This window comes from Sus scrofa, chromosome 17 (assembly GCF_054392235.1).
Source record: "Sus scrofa isolate SSC_HxYL_T2T_F1_AM1 chromosome 17, Sscrofa_HxYL_maternal_Yorkshire_Landrace_v2.0, whole genome shotgun sequence".
NCBI classification, from domain to species: domain Eukaryota; kingdom Metazoa; phylum Chordata; class Mammalia; order Artiodactyla; family Suidae; genus Sus; species Sus scrofa.
This window is the reverse complement of record NC_139399.1, coordinates 57,754,720-57,770,186: the sequence shown is the minus strand read 5'-3', so window position 1 is coordinate 57,770,186 and position 15,467 is coordinate 57,754,720.

The window sequence follows — 15,467 nt, the reverse complement described above, 5'->3', positions numbered from 1 at the left end:
CTTATAGTCTCAGCTTGCCCCCCACATCTAACGCCGGCAGCCCCCGTACTGTTCTCTATCACTGGGTTTTATTTTTTTCTCCTGTTTTAGGAAGTCATATAAATGGAAATGTACTCTTGTGACCGTTTTCTTTCATTCGACATAATGCCTCCCAGAGTCAAAGGCGTCGCTGTGTGTATCAATAGTTCATCCTTCTTATTCATGAGCAGTACCCCCGTCACGTGGATGTACAGGCTATTTAACCCTTCACCCGCCGAAGGGCATTTGGGGGCTTTCCACCTTTTCGCGGATATGAAGACAGCCACTATACACATCTGCGTGCAGGTTTTGGTGTGAACATAAGTTTCCTTTGCTCTCGGGTAAATACTCAGGGATGGCTTTGCTGGGTCATAGGGCAAGTGAGTGTTTAATTTTATAAGAAACTGAAAAACTGCTTTCTAGAGTGGCTGCACGATTTTGTAACCCTAAAAGGAACATGGGAGTTCCAGCAGCTCCACACACGCTCTAGCGGTTGTATTGTCAGGTTTATATAAGGGCCATTCTAAGGGACGGGTAGTGGCATTTCACTGCGGCTTTAACTTACATTTCTCTAAGGGCTAATGATATAGAAAAGAGTTATCACATGTAGTGAATGTCAGAAAATGCAGCTCAAACTAGTTTCATTGCTGAACAGTTTGGTCGGTGGCAGCTCCATTGGGTTGGGTTTGGTGCCCATAACAGAGAAGTCCAGAGGTAGCCTGCGTCATGGCAGGTCAAATCCAGGATCTTAAATGATTTGCTTTCTCTCATTCGCCTCTGCTGTCTCTAAGGTTGGCTCCATCCTTGGACCCTACCTTCTGGAAGTTCTGGGTCCTCATTGGGCAGCAACAGAATTGCTGCTGGGTGTCTAGAACACAGATGTTCACCCAGACCAGGGGAAGAGAGGGGCTCTCATAGTACCTACTCTGGAAGTCTTATACTTTTTAGCCTTTCATTGGCCCCAACTGGGTTATGTATCCATTCCTAATCCAATCATCAGAGCCAAAATGGTAGAGTGTGCCTGTTGGTGTATGCTCCCATGAGCTCCCCTGTGTATCCGAGTGTGCAGTATCAGTCCCACCCAAAAATTGTGTCTACGAATATTGGAGGGACATTTTTCCCAAAGGAAAATTGGAGTATATATAATGAGGGAACAGATAGATGAATAGATGCTACAGAGCAAAATCATTTACATTAATTTTGAATGCAAAATCAAAAGTACCAACTCACCCTTAATTATTCAAAATGATTTGTTATCCATGGAAACAACACATTCAGAGGTGCAGACATCAGGAGTGGCTTAAGATCCCTCTCCATTTCATCTTTTGTTTCAGCTTGGCTTCCCCAAATGGCCCAGTCTTCTAGAATTCAAATCACCAATTTTCCCATATCCAGAGGGTGGTTTCCAAGAAAAATATGAGCTCTGCCCTGATTGGGCCGCCTTGTGCTCAGGAAAATAAATATATGCTGATTGGCTTACACCTGTATTTTGCTGAACCAATCATGTGGCAAAGAGGGTGGGGTCACACTAGTTAGCTCAGAACATTCAGGCCCCATTGCTGTAGTCAGGCATGGGGTCAGTTTCCCTGAGAGACATGGATTACTTGAGAGAAGGATGAGCATGGCCAATCCTGAGGTTATTGCACGTTATCTGGGTGGCCAGATTCTGGGTGGCCAGATACTGGGTGGGCATGAAAAAGATCTACAAAAACCACCAAACATAGAATTTACATCTTCCCAAAGCAGAGACTGGGTCTTCTTCATTTTGAATTTCCTCAATATTCACAGTTAATGGCACTTAGCAGGCACTCAATCAATTTTTAATGACTGGATTAACAAGTCAAAATAATCAGGCTATAGAGAATAAAATTCTAATCACATTTAAAAATAGGAATCACAGTCCTAGGGCTAATTCCAGTTGTAGGCACTATAACTGAAAGACTTATTTGCTACAGCGGTGTCTATGAAGAACTGTCAAAATATTTTGAAGTTAGGTAATAATTTGGTAGCTATTAAGATTCTATCTTTAAGAGTCTTCTCAGTGAACACAGAGCCCAGAGGACAAGGCAAACCAATGTCAAAACATTCACTTTATATCATTTTATCTTAGCTCCTTGGCTAAGCTGTGACAAATTGACACATATCACAAAACTCAAAACTAAGTTCTTAGCAAGAAAACAGATGATCATTTAAGACACAGCACCTGATGGATTATTCTGAAAGTTAAGGCTCTCGAATCTCAAGAAGGGTGAAAGCACTTCACAACTCTTGGTCAAGAGGTGAGTTCAACAGAGTCCGATTAAGGATGGGATGGGGGGGGCAGTGAAGGGTCCAAAGCCAAGGCTGAGAGTCAGTCAAAGGGAAGGGATGTTGAGGTGAGAGTCCCCAAGGCCACTCTCGGTTTCGTTGATTCACTGGGAAGACTCAGGACTCCGCATGTAAACATACTCATGGATGTGGTTTATTACAGTGAATGGATACGAAGCAAAGCAGCAAAGGGAAAAGACATGGAATGAAGTCCCGGGGAAACTAGGAGCAAGCTTCCAACGGCCTCTCCCAACGGAGTCACACAAGCCTCCCTTAATCCCCCCAGGAACAAGATGTGACAACATGGGGGCAATGCTGCCCACCAGGGAAGCTCATCAGAGAGGCAGTGCCTGAGAGTTTTATGGGAGGCTGGTCACGTGGTACCACGCCGCCTATGTCCCCAAATCCCAGCATTCCAGAAGGAGAGCAGGTGTTCAGCATAAGCCATATTGCTTTGCGTAAACAGATTAGGCACAGGGAGCCTCTCTTATCTGTCAAGGTGCTGGGAACCTCTTGAAATCCGAGTTCCCATCCACCAGCCAAGGGCCACCCCTGCAAGCAGGCCTTTCGAAGGACAGCAGTCAGGCCTGGCAACACTCTTTTGCACAGGTGTGCAGGAGTTCAATCTTTCCTGCGGTCTTTTCACGTCTCTCATCACGGGGACTTGGCATACTAACACTTACTGCTCCTGCTTTGTGCCAACAGTTGGGTGAGTTATTGCCCCTCTCTGAGCCTCAGTTTCTTTATGTGAAAACAGAAGCAAGGCTAAGCACAAATGGCTGAGCCAATTAACCCAGGCAAGAGGTGAACACACCTGCTCCCCTCAGGGGCAACAGGGGGCATCACCTCCCTCCCCCCTCTTCCCCCACAGCCCCTGATTTAACACAAGGGGATCATCTGAGCCTGTCCAGGCAAGAGCAGGATTCCTTTCCACTCACCTCCGCCCCAGCCTGGCCTCAGAGGGTCAGGCAGCTGAGCAGAGCAGGAGAAACACGCTGGGAAGCAGGCTGGATTTATACCCTGTCTTTCAAAGTGCTTTTGAGCATGTCCACCTGCAGAGCCTGATTTATCTCACAAAGATCAAGGGACAACCCAGATACGTGGAGACAGATGAGTCTCCCTAGAGCAGAGCTTGATACCTAAGGTGATCAAAGAGCCTTGGCAGAATAAACAAGCACATTCATAAATAAATGCCTCAGAGAGTAAAACCTGGTTTTCAGTGGACACATGAAAACCACTTCTCTTGGGTTCAGCAGAGCAGAATTTGCACACACAGTCGTTTCTCAGGTGTTGCCAACCCAACTCTGTGGTTTACAAGAAGCCTGAACCCCCACACTCACGGGTCCAAGGGGCCACCGTGGCTCAGCTGATCTTGGCCAGGCTCTGCGGGACCCGGTGCCAGCTGGAGCTCAGGTCTGTCTGCTCCACCAGCTGGAGGGGTGGCAGCTACCTGGGCATGCTCTTCTCATGGTGGATCTCCCGAAGCAAGCACCAGACAAACTGTGGAGGCACAGTGAACTTTGCTCTGTCATTTTCAAGGACATCCAACTGGCCAAAAGCAAGTCAAGGGGCCAAGCCCACACTCAAGGGGTGCAAAGCATGCTCCACTCACATGGGGAAGGGAAGAGAGTGACTATTTGAACAAGAATTCAAACTATCGCATGAGCAGGAGCCCTAATCAGATAGAGATAGATACTAGAATCGGAAATACCTTCCTGAAGGAAAACAATCACAGTAGCAGCTAATACAAGCACACCTACAGTCATCTCCCAGCAGCCTCAAGTCTTGGTGGCACCAGGAATAACGGGCAATTGCCCCCAGGGGCTTCTAGTCCATTCTGGGTGGGTTGGGAGGTTCAAGACCCACCATCACCCCACCCACAGCAGGTGGATCCAACACACATCTGAACTCCAATTTCAACTCAAACAGCAGCTGCTGTCGCTGCCTGGGGACCCCTATCTTTTTACGTGTTATTGTAGATCAGTGGCCGCCGAAGCAATAAAGAACTCTCAATGGGCTGTCTGGAATGTCTAAAGCAGCGCCGCAGAGAGCCTGGCGGAAAAACCAGGCAGGCTCCCTGTCACTGGTAATTGATACCAAACCCTGGCAGGCAATCATGGGGTCCTGGCTTTGTGAAACCAGCTCCTGCCGCACAGCACAGCTCAAAGGGGGGGGGGTGTATGCTTCCTTTGTGGGTGAGGCCAGCAGTGGGTGTGGCTGTCCCCAGGAGAGTTTGGAAGGTGCTGGACACACATCACAGCTGGATAGGATTTACCTGTATCCACTGACATTCATGAAAAGCACGCTCCAGCTTTCTTTAATGCCTCTCGGGTTCCCAACAGTGTTCTTACTGTGACACGGCGGAGATGGATGGTCAGGTACCAGATGGGACATCATCAAATTGGGGTACCCAGACCCCAGGGGGGCCATGAAGACTTTCCAAGGTTTCATAGGCACAGACAGGTCTAAGAGAAGCCGTTTCCAGACCCTCCACTGACACGTGTCCTGCATACCGCTTTCTCTTTCACAAATGTCTTTCCGTCATACAAAAAATAGGTTTAGGAGTTCCCTTTGTGGCTCAGCAGTTAACGAACCCCACTAGAATCCATGAGGATGTGGGTTTGATCCCTGGCCCTGCTCAGTGGGTTAAGGATCCGGGGTTGCTGTGAGTTGTGTAGGTTGAAGACGCTGCTTGAATCCGGCGTTGCTGTGGTGTAGGCTGGCAGCTATAGGTCTGATTGGACCCCTAGCCTGGGAACCTCCATATGCCCCCCCCCCAAAAAAAAGGCTTATCAGTTAGGGTGGCAACAGAAACCAGAGAGTGAACTCAAATTAGGTAATCTGAGGAGAGTTTAATAGAGGAAATCTTTACAAATGTATAAGTGGGGAAAGAAAACTAGGAAGGCTAATGCAGCCCTTTGGGCTGGTGGAGCCCTCAGGTGGGTGAAGGGAGGGAGAAGTTTCTAGAACCTGGAGAAAGGGAGGCTGTGGAAAATGTGAAGAAGCTGTGCCTCCGAGAGAAGATGTGGCCACCCTGGGTCGCCTTGCAGATGAGACCTCGGAAGAAATACCCACAGAAATTTACCCTTTTCTCCTCGCTTCTGCCAATGTGGGGGTGCCCCATTGGCCAAACCCAACAGGAAGCCTTAGGGGAATGGAGCCCACTGATTGGTCCATGAGTAGTCAGCCTCTCTGGGAGGGAGGGAGGAGGGAGGGAGGGGGAGGAGGGAGGGAGGGGGGGAGGAGGGAGGGAGGGGGAGGGGGGGAGGGATACTCCCCAGTACAAAGGTATCACCCATCCTGAATCTTACAAAAGTGCCATCCCCTGCTGCAAAAAGTCCTTCAGGGGCACCAAGCAAAGGTGCACTTGGAAATACCTCATGTGGAGAACACAAGTCTGACAACTGGGTACCACACCTGATGTATAACTGGGAACCACATCCTTTTACAAGGCGGGTTGTTTTCAGTTCTTCACTGTCACTGAAATCCAAGAACCTAGTACAGATGTCAGCTCGTAGACTATCAAAAATCGCTTAGTAATTTTTGACATATAACTTGAAAGGAGCCGGAACAATTGCACAGCATGTGACAGAAGCCCTTCCACGCCCACCTGTTTCCATAAACAGACTCCCAGCGCCGACACCAGAAAAACAAACGGTGTGAATAGAATTGAAATAACAATATCCATTCTCGAATACATTCACGGAAAAAACTCCCGCCTCTCGGAGTAAATCCCAAAGTATTTTACTTTTTCAGGAGTCATCATTTTTTATCCTGAGTTGTGACATATTTAAGTTGTTTTGATCAAATGTGTTCTACTAACTACCATAATGATCACTGAATTAAAAATAACATTTTAAAATTTAAAGACATTGTCAGAAAATTAATTTCAATTTTCAAGCACATTTCTGATGCAGTGGTAAGTGATAAAGTGATTAATCAAAGACTTCCAAGAATAAAGATATATTATTAAGACCAAATATCTGCCAGGGGAGTACAAGTTGGTGAACAGAAAAATAAGGCAGAATTCCTAACAATTAAAGCAAAGCTTGTATATGTATCTTTTTTAAATCCAAGTTAGTGGGTATGAAGCCACAATGATATTATGCATCCACGGACTACTTTGAAAGTTATGTTACAGTTTTGTTTTCAAAATCCATACTTAATGTCAAAATTATATCCATTTATAAATTTGACTATAAAATATTGTTTTAATATATACTTACATTTTAGCCTTCTATATAATTTATAATTCTATCCAATACACATTTAAGACTATGATACTAAATTTAGGTGATAGCTTGAAAATGTGAGAGGCTGGATGTGATTTTCAAAATTGCAGGAGATGCTACGAAGTGCGCTTGCAGAGTCAAGCAGGGTTTGGCTCTTTCGAGGGATCTTGTTTGCCCATCGGATGCTGGGAAACAGGGAATGCAATAATGTAAAATCCATCCAGGATGTCGCAGGACAGCTGCCTCCAGCGCCCAATGAGAAGGTAGTAACAGGCTGTCAGAGCAGGGGGGACACTCCCTGCTCTGGAGCAAGATCACAGCTGATGTCCTGCAGGAGCAGAGATTAACCTAGGGCTTAACGGAGCATGGAAACGCATCTGAGAACGGCTGCTGGGGAAGTTTAAAATGAGGCAGTGGCTCGTGGACCAGAGAGTCTTTTCATTTGCACTCAGAGCCACTCAGTTAGTCTCAGTTACTCTCCACTATAACAACCACCACCCCAGCAGTAGTAATAATATGATTAGTCTGTAGCTGTTAAACGCTGTTTTGAGGCCTTGGTCTGAGATGCATAGGTATGGATCCTAGGATTCCAGCGTCCATCCTTAGACACGATGCCAACCCTGCTTCTCTTACTTCTCTGAATGCTGCTTATGCCATCATTCCTGCTTTAGTTCACTCAGCAGCTAACAGTTGCAAGCTGACCATATGCTGAATACCCTAGGTATATTTTTCAAGCTCTCACCTGCACTGATTTCCTTTAGAGCCTCACTCTGCAGGGTCTGAGTTGCCCTTCCCTCTGGGAAGAATGATGACTCCCCCTTCCAGGCCTTGGAAGAGAACCTCCACCCTCGGCTCCTTCTCCCTCCCTCTCTGGTCTCAGGGCCAGGCTCCATACCCAGCTTGTCCGGGCCAATCCTTTCAGCATCCACCGTTCTCCAAACTCAGACATCTCTGTCAACCACCCACTCCACATCCATGGGGTTTTGCGCTCTCTTTGCAATTAGAGCGTACCCTGGCTCTGCCTGTTCACTTCCAGGTCACCCCAAGATTTCCAGCTCAGTGGCACCCACTGAGATGAGATTTGAGATCCCATTCAGTTCTGAGTTCCCCCCAGATGGACCATACCTTAAAAAGGGTAAAGATGTATTTCTATCTCACATAAATGTGGACAGACCAGGGCCAGTGCAGCGGCTCCCAAGACCTCTAGAACCCAGGCCCCCTCTATCTCACTGCTTGGCTCTGCTCAGCAAAAGTCTGCTCACTCACTGCTCCAGGTGCCGGCTCTACCTCAAACCCCACGTCAGCATTCGAGCTCCAGGGAGCAGGAAAGCAGCAGTGGAAGGGAGTGCCTGCTTTCCTTGAGATGCTTCTCAGAATGTGAATACCGTACTTAGGCGTACACGCCCCTAACTAGAATTTAGTGACCTGGCCATTTCTACCAGCAAGCCCCAAGGAGAAATGCAGTTTTTCTTCAACATGGTCACGTGCCAACAAAACACCTGGGTTTCTAACACAAAAGCAGGAAAGCACAGATATTGGGTACAAGCCCCCAAAGTCTGCCACAGCATCTCACACTTCCTTTCCGTCTGGACTGGACCCATTTCTCCAGCCCAATCCCCTGCTCTGGTCCTGCTTTTCCATGGATCTTAAGGAACAGGCGGTCTCCTTGTCTATGACCAGCCCTCCTCCTGCCTCTCCCCCGTGCCCCTGGAAAATCCTTAGTATTTACTAATACAGTACGGTTTCTCAGGGACTCATCCTCTGGCTTCTAACATCTAGTATTCATGAGTACATGTTTACAGATGGGCTTTCCACTGATTTGCAATCCCACCCTCACACTTGGAAGCAAAAATTCAATGTGTTCTGCCTAAAGTCGGGAATATCTAAAAATGTGTTAGGAGGGGTCGATCTCATGATTAGTGTTCTTACCACAAAAAAGCAGGGGATGCAAGGAAACTTGGGGTTGACGGATATATCTGTTACCTTGACTGTGGTGCTGGTTTTGAGTGTTTGCATACGTTCAAGCTCATCAGATTGTATACGTGAAGTTTGTGCGGTTTGTCGTAAATCCATTACACCCCAACAAAGTGGCTGAAAAATAAATAAATGTTTCTGCTCGTCCAGTCTGTCATCCGTTGTGGGGGAGTGAGCAGGCACCGCCCCCGCACGCCAGACACGTGGGCAGTGGCTACACTGTGACCGCCAGCGGTCCAAATATTGGGAGGATGAGAACGTCAGGTGCAAGGTCTTCACCAGGATGTCAGTCCGGGTGCTTGGTGACCAACAACGGAATCCATTGTAGCTATTTACATGAAACAGGCATTTCTTACGAAGTGCTGGGGAACTCCCAGACTCTCTAGAAGGACCAGTAGATCAGGCCACTGGGATCATGCTGTGTGTATCGCATGGCAAACTGACAATTCCACTGATGGTGGAGGAGCCACAATTGGGTCAGGAAACCTGAGAAATTTCAAATTTAATGAAAAGAGTTTTTAAAATAAGGGAAAGCAGCCGAGATGTTGGTATCTGAATTAGCTCAGAATTTGCTCCTCGAGTTCAACTGGAGGCACTGATGAGCTCAATGGATTAATGATCTTAAATGTTTGGTTAAAGAAATAAGACCCATGTCCGTCCCACCCAGCTGTTGAGCCAATGGCGTTTTTCTTCCAATCACTTGGTTAGGAAGAAACTCAGCCATAGCAGAGGCCTGCTGGGCTATTTGTAAGAAGGAGCCAAGAAATGGACAGTCATAAATCGGGGCTCAATTTGTTCCTCCAAATTACCACAAACCTCATGTACGCTCAGCATATGTACATGTTTCCTTCCCAGGAAAAATTCTAACACAGATCTTTTGGGTGTTTTTTCTCTACTGTTTCTTTTCTTGGCTGTATTTAAATAAACTCCTGATTTTGTTTTCAAGATAATTTAAGGGGTAGTACAGTTCTGATTTGATAACTACCACCTAATGCATTGAGAGTAAACAGATTTTAGGGTTTCTTTTTTTTTTTTTTTTTTTTTTTTTTTGGCATCAGAATAACCACATGAGAATAAGCTCCCGTGGAGATTTCTGGGGAGACTGGTTGAACATGAAACTGTACATGACACTGAGGATTCAAAGGCCAATTGCCAAGAGGAAAATTGGTATCCGAGGCTGTGAAGGCTCTTCCAAACACCTGTATTTTGAGAGTAAATTAACAGTTGGATTTCTTCGGGGGAAAGTGGATCAGACTGTGATTTTTGAGAATTCAACAGAATTTATTCTCATTAGGGCAAAAACTTCTACCAAGTGTCTTTGCAGTGTGGAGAGTGTTTGCTACAAAGAAAAGGAACGACATCTTCAAAGAGGTACATTCTATCTTTTAGAAGACATTTAGTTGTAAGTGACAGAAAACCCACACCTATCTGGTTTACATAAAGGGAATTATATTGGCTCAGGCCAAGGTAAAACCAGGGATGAACTGGCTTGGGGTGAATCTACATCCAAGGACTATGACTCTTCTTTTTCTCTCCATCTCAGCAAAATGTTCCTTGACTTCACACTCGGGGAGATGCCCTCATCCAGGGGACCTCACAGTCTCAGTTTTACATCCTTCCATCCCTGGGATCCCCTCTGCAAAAGAGCCTCACCTCTAATAAAGGCTCGGGATTAGCTCTGATTGGCTCTGACGGCTGTCACATGCCATTCCTTGGCCAATCACTGTGCCCAGAGGCAGGTGATGTCTGATTGGCCAAGCCTGGGTCACATGACTACCCCTGGAGCAGGCCTGAGTGTAGCCCGCTTGGTTCCCAGAGCAAACTTGGAGTCTGTCTCCAGAAGTGTGGGGGGTGAAGGCTGAGCAGGCACAAAGACAACATCTGCCTCACATCCACCCAGGCAAGTTGTCCTCGCGAGTCACCCCAGAGCCCTTGTGCTCCTTGGCCTCTCTTGGCCTTTGGTGCTTGGACCGCATTTCTTAGGACCCCTGTTCTTCACCGTAACTGCCTGCTTCCCCCAAAGCCTCTGCGTGCGGAACAAAGCTTCAGCCCTTTCCACTCTTCTCAGCTCCCACTCCTCGGAAATGTCCCATGTGTCCTCTTTTGACCCCAACTCGTTCTCCTTTCCTCACCTGACTCCTAGTTTAAGCATCCTAGCTCCCTGACTCATGTCATCTCTGACATTAGCTTGCTAAGGGCCAGTGGGGTCGGTGGCCCCTGAGAAGAGCCCTGCTCTCTTGCTCACTTGAGAAAATGTCAAACATGCACCCACCATCTTCCCTTTTAATCATTAAGTTGCCTTGGGCCCAAAGCGGTAAAACGCTGATGCAGAATTTTTATGGGAATGGAACAAAATGGGGACAGGCATGTACTGATATATTGCGTGTGTGTGTGCATAAATTATGGAATAAAACAGGTTATTCTTTCAGCCAGATCACACATTCTACTAGCATTTAAATAGCATAGAATGATCCTACTTAAATTAAACAGACACAACGCACATAAATAATACTTGTTTTCCTATGGGTAGCTAGCTGGCCTCCTCATTATAGCTAACATTTTTGGTTCATGACAACACTGGATTCTCATAACAACACACAGGCAAAGTACTGGTCCTGTTCTCGTCTAACAAAGAAACGGAGACCCAGGGAAATTAGTGAAATTAAGTGCCTTGCCCACGGTCACCTATGTAGTGAGTAGTGAGGTCAGGCATGGGATGGGTTGGAGCGTCTTCCTCCTAGTGAAATTGGGGTTAGTCACATGGCTGGCGCTGGCCAGTGGCAAGTTAGAGTAAGTGTGTGGGTCACTTTGGGGCTGATCCTTTAAGATCCAGTGTTTCTTCCCTGGGCTTTCTTTGCTTTTCCAAATTCTAGATGTAGAGGAACTGCCATCCCAGGTATGTAAGTGAGGGAACTGTGGAACAGAGATGGCCAGTTCCCTGAGACACAACGTGGATTCGAGCAAGAAAGAAACTTCATGGCTGTAAGCCATGGAGATCTGGGCTAGGAAATAATAATTATTATTAGTGCCTATATAAAGGAGACCCCAGGAGTTCCCTTCGTGGCTCAGTGGTTAATGAACCCAGCTAGGATCCATGAGGATGCCGGTTCAATCCCTGGCCTCACTCAGTGGGTTAAGGATCCCGCATTGCTATGAGCTGTGGCGTAGGTTGCAGATGTGGCATGGATCCCACGTTGCTGTGGCTGTAGTGTAGGCCGGCAGCTGGAGCCCCGATTTGACCCCTAGCCTGGGAACTTCCATATGCCATTGGTGTGGCCCTAAAAAAGGCAAAATAGATAAGTGATAAAATAAAAGGAGACCCCAGAGAGGTCCCTTGTCCTTCTGTCACACGGGGACATGGAAAGGATGGCTGTGTGGGAAGGTGGTCTCATCAGACACCGAATCTGCTGATGCCCTCGTCTTGGACTTCCCAGCCTCCAGAATGTCAAGAAATCAAGTTCTGTTTTTTTATAAGGCACCGGTTTATGGTATTTTGTTACAGCAGCCTGAATAGATGAAGACAAATTACATAGGGTAACAGAAAGTTTCGAACGGTGTCTGGCACATGGTAAATGCTCCATAAATTTTGTTTAGGGGGAAATAAATAAATAAAAGAATTAATACAGCACAAAATGTCTTTATACCATGGGATACAATTCAGGTATTTATTTTCCCTTCCACAGTCTTGGAATAGAGATCATTCTCTCTGAGAAATGCCAGCCCCATATCATTGCATGCAAGTGACAGAACTCCAGCCACTGGCATAATCAGAAGAGTCTTATTTCGTTTTCTGCAGAGGCTGCAGGTTGCAGAGTTCAGGGCATGGCTCCTAGAACCTTATGCCTGGGTTTGAAAATACAGATACTGGCGGTGCCTTAACTGTATAACCGTGAGCAAAATACCTAATTTCCCTGCCTCAGTTTCCTCACTGTCCAATGAGGATAGTCTTGTGAAGATTAAGCAAATAGCTGTAAGGTATTTACACCGTACCTGGAATGTCTGTTTAACAGAATGTTAATAGTCAGCGTTGGTTCCATATTTTTAAAATGCTCTGCAAACTGTAGAGTCCTGTGCAGAGGAACGTTGTCGATGTTATTTTTTTCCACCCATGTGAGTTTATGCAGATGGGATGGTCATTATTAGCATTATTAGGTTTTCCCAGCCTGTTTCCTGGTCTCTTGTATTGGTCCCTGATTTTGTGTCATCCAGACATCATCAGTAGATACCAAGCCAGAGACTTCCTTCTTTCCACTTGTCTCATAGAAAGTTCAATCAGATTCTGTTGTGGCTCAGCAGAAACAAATCTGACTAGCATCCATGAGGACTCAGGTTCGATCCCTGGCCTCGCTCAGTGGGTTAAGGATCTGGCATTAGCGGTGGCTGTAGTGTAGGCCGGCGGCTAGAGCTCTAGTTTGACCCCTAGTCTGGGAACCTCCATGTGCCACAGATGCAGTCCTAATAAGACAAAAAAAAAAAAAAAAAAAGTTCAATCTTTTCTTGGCTTCCTAACTCCAGATAATTTCTTGGTCCTTCTCTCTGCTCTGCCTTCCCCATTCCCCACCTCCTTATGGGCATTACCCCTGTCCGGTGTCCCCCATGCAAGCCACTAGTGGCTAGAGCAGCTCCAGGTCCAGGTCACACAGCATGCCTCTTCCTTCATGCACAACATCCATGGGGCTTCGTGTCTTGCTCCAGCTCACAGATCTGTCTGCAGAGGCAGGGCCAGACCCGGCTCTCCCACCTTCCCGGGCTTCGCTCCACAGCACACGGTCAGCATCCCAAGGGGACCACCGACTCAACTGGAGAGCGCCTGCACAGCCCTCACTCAGTCATTCATTCAGCCAGTCATGAGCTCATGAATTCATTCAGCAAATACTTATGATGACTGTTATGTGCCAGGCACTCTTCTGGGCCCACATGGCCCCCACCCTAGTAAAAGAAAAGGGGAGAAAAAGAGAAAGAATTGCTTAGTTCTTTTGGAAAATATCTTTGCTCCAGATTGTGAAGCACATTAATGGCTCCGGAATTCCTTTACAGGAGTTCCTTGGAGGTGGCAATTTCATGGAAGGAGGAATAATAGAAACTCTGTGTTCCTACAAAGCTAGTTCTCCCTCCTTCTGGAAACACAGGGATGCCACCACTTGTGGTCCCCTGGAAGCTAGGCTAGCTGTGGGAGGCACCCTAGACCATTGGTGTGGATGGAAGAGGCATCACGTGTCACTTCAGCCTGAAGGATTTCACAGCAGATGCAGGAGCTTTGGGGCTCAAAGCTCTGCCCTACGTAGTGGAAACAAGTATGGTGAGGTTGACATTGCTGGATGCATCCCCCCAACGGCTAAGACCCCATCGGGGCTGCTCTCCAGGGTCATCTCAAAGGCAGTTGATTTTGCATGAGAAAAATCTTGTTAAACAGCTGCGTTTGGGGGGGTTAGTAGTTATTGTAGCCAAGTTCAGCCTCTCTTGATGGATATGAGGCTTGGGGGTGAAGAGTGGGGTTAGGATACTGGCTGGATGCTGAGTTTGCAAAGCGTCACACTTGGCTGCTTGCAGTGTGTCCCAGATAAATTGTAGTAAACTGTTTTCCTAAATTTGATTTTACTTGACCTTGCAAATATTTTTCTTAGCATTCTATTATATTGATGGCATTGAGAGCACTGGCAGATGTTTTGAGGGCACTAAAGGATCTTTCTCCATGCTATAGCTTGGACCCTGTATTAATTTTAAAATAATAAATAGTAATATAATAATTAAACACATTTCATTTTAAATGAAAGAAAATTAAAGATTAATAAATACACTCAAGGACTCAGGTGTTTAAGGGTTTCTTAAGGGCCAACTCTTATTGCAACTTAATTAAGAAGCTCAGCTGAGAAGCTATTAAACAGGTTGACAGCGCCCAGGTTGATTCAGGGCTACGAGAAGACACAGCCTTTATTAGCCTTCTCCGCTTCTGTGAAAGCAAAGTAGGTTTGTGTTCCATGTGGGGACTAATCCATTTGTCACTGTGAAATCTCTAAGGACAGGGATGTCCATTTCAAACCTAATTTGCAGCTGCCTTTGCCTCTGAGTGGTTTGGGAATGGAATTTATCTGCTTCAACCCTAGTATATTTTGGTTCCCCCATGCAACCATCTCTTGGCCGCAGTGAAATTTCAATAGAACATTAACAATTTGTTTTCCCTGATACCGGCACCATTTGTCAAAGGCTTGGCCCCGGGCCCATAAAGAAATGTTACTCTTGCCCCCTTTGTACTGCTTTTATGCAAATAACATCCAAGGCTTAGTTCTGCCATCATAACTTCAAGGAGAAAGAAGACTTCAGGGAGAGAAGAAAAACGAAAGAGTGAAAGAGCGACAAGGGAGGCGGAGGAAGGAGGGCGTGTGGGAGAAAGAGGGAAGGGGTGAGGAGACCGGGTCTTGGGGAAAGAGAGAGGACTGGAGGGAGTGTGGGGAACCAGCTGTGTGTGGATTTCCAAACAAAAATACATCCAACCCTCTGCAACATGGCGGGATGGTGGTGGAGACGGGTTCTGAGCCTCTCTTAGCCTTGTCGTGAAGGGACAAGTGAGACACCGTGTGAGAACTGCTGTGGCACAGGTGCAGTGCTCCTTACACAGCATCAGTTACTCCTGTGCAAGCCGGGGGTGGGGGGGGGGCCCTCCCGGGGGGCCCTCCCAGCAAGTGCGGGAGCAGAGGAAGGATCTTCAAAGCGAGGCGACCTACCCGTCGGGGCGCACTAGCACCTCCCCAGGGCACCGCCAACCCTCAAACTCTGTGTGATGACATCCCCAGTCCCGACCCACCTGAAAACACTCTCACTGCCCACCCGGCCCACCTCCCCTTCACAACTGTGCTTTCCTCATTTTAGAAGAAGCGGCATGATCTTCCCCCACCCAGAGTCTTCCCTGAGTGCCTCCCCTCAGGGTCGGCAGGCTGC